Below are 4,860 nucleotides of genomic sequence, written 5' to 3' on the forward strand. Positions count from 1 at the left end.
GGGATAAAACCACAAAAAGACTTTGGTTTTGAAGAATTGTTTATTCTGAAAATATAAAATGGAGACTTGTATTGTATTATTTTGCAAATATTGTTTGAATGCTGTTTCCAATAAAATATATGAAAAAAAAAAAAAAAAAAAAAAAAAAGAAATCACACTCCCCTCAAAGCAAAGAACGGTAATCCTGGTACTTTAACTCGTCGTCACGGTATTTACCTCGATGCCGTGGATTCAAATAATTTAGCTAATAAATATGAATAAGGTGAATATTGCATATGCATATCTGTAATTAAACATTCACATAAATTGGGAAACTTGGAACTTTTAACACAACTGCAGCCTACTGAATTTTAAACACAATATAACTTAAAAAATATTTTGTTGTGTGTATTAGAAGTAAAACTAGTAAAATTATGTATTCTTTATTATTGCTTAGGGACTGTTCGGGTTTTTTTTAAGGGGCTACCGGAGGAGTTTTGAGATAAATTGTCAAAAAAGACTTGACCCTCCCTTCGCCAGCAATACATTTTTCAATGACCCTCCAAAATGATTGTGAAAAAAGGCATCCCAGCAAACACAGAACGTTCCCCTAACGTTCCCGTTTGGTTCCCATTTGGTTATTTTTTTGGGAACCAAACAAGAACGTTCTGGGAACGTTCCCTGTAGGTTATTTTTAGGATCTTTGTTTATAACATTAAGGGAACGTTCCCAGAACGTTCCCTGTAGGTTATTTTTAGGTTTAAATTTATAACCTAAAGAGAACGTTCTGGGAACATTCCCTGTAGGTTATTTTTTGGATATATTTTTATAACTTTAAGGGAACGTTCCCAGAACGTTCCCTGTAGGTTATTTTTAGGTTTAAATTTATAACCTAAAGAGAACGTTCTGGGAACATTCCCTGTAGGTTATTTTTAGGATCTATTTTTATAACTTTAAGGGAACGTTCCCAGAACGTTCCCTGTAGGTTATTTTTAGGTTTAAATTTATAACCTAAAGAGAACGTTCTGGGAACGTTCCCTGCAGGTTGTTATTTAATAACCTAAAGAGAACCTTCCCAGAACGTTCCCTGCAGGTTATTTTTAGGTTTAATTTTTATAACCTAAAGAGAACCTTCCCAGAACGTTTCCTTGCAGGTTTTAGGTTTTATTTGTATAACCTAAAGAGAACGTTCTGGGAACGTTCTCTGCAGGTTATTATTTTAATATCACTTAGCCTACTATTAACAGGCAGATTACCAACTGACAACGTCGTCAGTACGGTCCCCTAAGGTTATAAGATAACCAACAACGTTCAGATCTATTCGCAATAACTTTTTATTAATGATATTTTAAATTATGTTATATTTTAATTCTATATGTTTATTTAAATGCTGCATGACTTTGAAGTGTTTTAATGCGCATGCGCGTGATCAAACACTGGAGCACGTGCGCTGCTCGAGAGCAGATGGAAACGTCATCGACAACTGACAAACAACAAAACTCCCGTCTCTCGCTGTTGGTTTCACTGCTTTCAGGTAAGTTTAGACAACAAAATCTCACAAATAATACACACAAACGCCCCTGACACATTTCTTACGTGTAATTGACACGCTTCTGTTAAATATTTATTTTAAAGAAATGATTTTATGTCTTTGAAAAAGTCCGTTAGCATCTACGCTAGCTAACCGGTTTCAAAAGACAACGTTAGGCCTAAGTTACGTTAAGTTGAGGTCTTATTTATGAAAGTTTGGGTTTTTAAACACATATTTAGTGTAGATAACAGTTTTTGATAGTTTTGCTGGTAATTTGTCAATGGGAAGTAAGCTAATTTATTTAGGCTAACCAAAAAGAATGCACTGTATTGTTAACTTAATCAGTGACGTTACTTACCAATATTGCTAAAATGTGATTTCAGAATAGCGAGAGAAAAAATAAAACTCTACAACAAGGGGTGAGTTATTGTTTAATCATGATGATAATTCCATATGCATTTATTTCACAATATATTATCTTAAGATTTGTATATATTTATCTTTTCTGCATTTCACCTCTGTTCTAGCTTGGTTCCTTGTAATAAACCTATCACATGTAATATTTTTGGCTCTGTGACAAACAGCATGTTATGTTCCTAGATCATCATGCTGTGATGGCCTGCTGCACTCCCTGTCCAAGAAAATCTCTATGAACCATATGACTAGTAAGCAAAACCACCTCAAACATGCAGTGCACTGCTGTCCAAAGGTTTGGGGTCTGTAAGATTTATGCTTTTGAAATAAGTCTCACATTTTAAAATCATTAACCCCAAGTTTTTTCAGTGAGATTGTCCTTGAGAAGCCTGTAAGCTAAATAATCAGCTAAATAATAGGCGACTAATACAATATTATAATGGTCATAGTTATAATAATTCATTTAACTATTATGATAACATGATATCCTGATGATTACTATATTTTATTTTATTTCTTTAGGTCTGTTTTGAATTATGTTGGCCAATGAGACTGACAACATACTGTCCAACTCAAAGGTATTTATGTATTTTTTTATTTTTTTTTATTGATCAATACTGAAATTCTTTGTACTTTTAAATGCGGTTCAGGGGGTCGACAACTTTAGGCAGTTATTTTTCACAGATTTATTTATTTAATGTTTATTTGACAGGGACAAATGCATAGAACATTGCTTTATAAAAAATACAAAGTAGATGCCATGCATACAGGTTTATAGCCATGACTAATTTGCAACCCCTAGATATCTTGGGCAGCTGTGGCTCATACTCTTAGCCTTTAAAAATGTTTGAATTGATATCCCCAATGCAATATCAGGGGGTAAATATATCAGTAGAGTTCTTAAAGTTATGGCTTTGCTCTTGTTACCAGATGAGATAAAATCCCTATTGTTTGGCCCTGTATTCTTCAGGACAAGACCTTGATGCCATCCACAGTCAGTAGATGAAGAAGGTGAGTTTAGCCGAATTCAGTTCTCTTTCACTTTTTTTTTTAGCTTAAACAGACACGTGCACGCAAAATGAAGTCAAAATGGCGAGTTTCCTCTTGTCTTGTGTTTTAAACAGAAAGAAAACGGATGCGTGTCATTTATATTAGTTCTGCGCATTCGTCTTAAAGGGACAGCAGCCTAACGTACCCGCAGCTGCTTGTGTCGCCAATGGTGATCAAACATCAAAAGAGAGAATGACTTGTAGCTTTAGCAAAGATACATTAATTTTATAGTTATTTTATTTTTACACTGAAGACTTATTTTACATTTTGATAAATCAATTTCTGTACCTGATAAGTTAGATTTAACTGAAAAACATAATGCACTGCTTATTTCAACTGTGTTTTTCTTCTATTGTATTTATCTATGCTTGTTATCTATTGTAATTTTCTATGCAGGTTCACTCCTCTACAAAATCCCCCCAATAGGGGTTATGCGGAGCGCCCAGCGGTTGAACCGGAAAGAGGTCTAAGCATTTCCGCTTTTCACTTCCGTACACATCTGCAGCGGTAGGTGATCTCTGAGTTTACTGTTAATTTTTGCTTATTACACTAAAATTCTTACTTCTGTTTTAATTAAAATGTCACGAAGGCTAAAATATCAGAAAAGGGAACATCCGAACAGCAGTTTTTGTTGTGTGCCGGTCTGCTCTATGTCGGGGAAAATGAGTAGTACAAATAGGTTCTGTACTCATAAAGTGACGTCAACATCAGCAGTAGCATTCGCCGTCAGGCAAGTGTTATTTAAATAAACTCCTGATGTACTTACAAACTTTCCAATGCCTCGTTTAATGAGTACAGAACCTATTTGTACTACTGTAGTAGTTTGGTACCATTCTGGGCATTATTAGTGGGGTAATTTACCAGATACAAACCTGGAGCCGTTAGCGCATGCACTAAACCATACGGCTGATATCTCTAAATAAACTCTAAATTTTTCAATATTGTGCAGCACTAATATTGAGCATATCTTAAAGTGAACCTGGAATGATAATTTGTGATACCAGATGAGATGTATGTATGATAGATTTTGAACTGTACTATTTTTTTATTTCAGGTTTTCTGGGATCCCAGCGGAAGGCATCAAGGCATCAGATGTTGGCCTGGACAGATGCACCTGTAAACTACACCGACCTTTGCTTTTGCATGGATGGCTGATTATTACCATGTTCTGTGAGGGTTTCATTATAGCAAAACTGAGTACCTGTGACAGTGGAATTTGTAGGTGTAAAGTCACAGAGATTAAAAAAAAAAAATTGATAGCAGTTTCAAACTTTTTTTCACTTTCTTTCTCATAAACAACACAGCAGTTACAGGTTTTCAAATTCTTCATTGGAGGTGAGACTTATACATAAAAGGTAGAGCGAATTCGCAGGTCAGAGTTCACTAGACTTAAATATTATTTTCTCTGTTTTTTATTTGACTTCAGAGAGAGAGGCTTAATATGGGTATCCTTACCCCTATATAAAACATTCCTTTTTTGATTTGTAGTCTGAAATAATAAATAGTGCAATATAAATAAATGCAATGTATTGTTTTGAAATATATAAATTTTTCTATACACATTGATGCTGAAATATCTGAATAAATACATGATACCAGCAGCGCTCGTGCTCATATCTCCTACAGCTTGTGATCCCAATTGTGATCCACAATCCCACCTCACTCTTTTCATTTGCTCCAGATGAATATTAATGCCATTACAGGGCTTGAATTTTGGCATGGGATTGTGTGTCCATGTAACGCGTTGTCTTTTTATTTTCTTGTTAAATTTGCAGATGGTGTTGGGAGTTTAAATGTTTTGAGCGGAGTGAAGATTGGCACATTCATGTATATTGTATATAAATGAATACTTTTTCAACTTTATAGCCAAAGTTATAGGCTACAGT

The 4,860-nt window shown here is 34.6% G+C and overlaps 1 long non-coding RNA gene across 3 annotated transcripts; it reads left to right on the top strand.

The window, feature by feature from the left end:
• The first annotated feature begins 941 nt into the window (after positions 1–941).
• On the top strand, positions 942–4,162 carry LOC308693176. 3 transcript variants are annotated; one of them, XR_014030419.1, is made up of 6 exons: positions 942–1,929; positions 2,111–2,175; positions 2,447–2,502; positions 2,855–2,935; positions 3,371–3,481; positions 4,029–4,162. It is a non-coding gene; the product is annotated as an uncharacterized lncRNA (long non-coding RNA). The 3 variants fall into 3 exon arrangements; XR_014030418.1 differs by having other exon boundaries at positions 942–2,175; positions 2,895–2,935; XR_014030417.1 differs by having other exon boundaries at positions 942–2,502; positions 2,895–2,935.
• Positions 4,163–4,860: the final 698 nt, after the last annotated feature.

The sequence above is a fragment of the Scardinius erythrophthalmus genome, assembly GCF_964197995.2.
Source record: "Scardinius erythrophthalmus genome assembly, chromosome: 7".
Classification (NCBI taxonomy): domain Eukaryota; kingdom Metazoa; phylum Chordata; class Actinopteri; order Cypriniformes; family Leuciscidae; genus Scardinius; species Scardinius erythrophthalmus.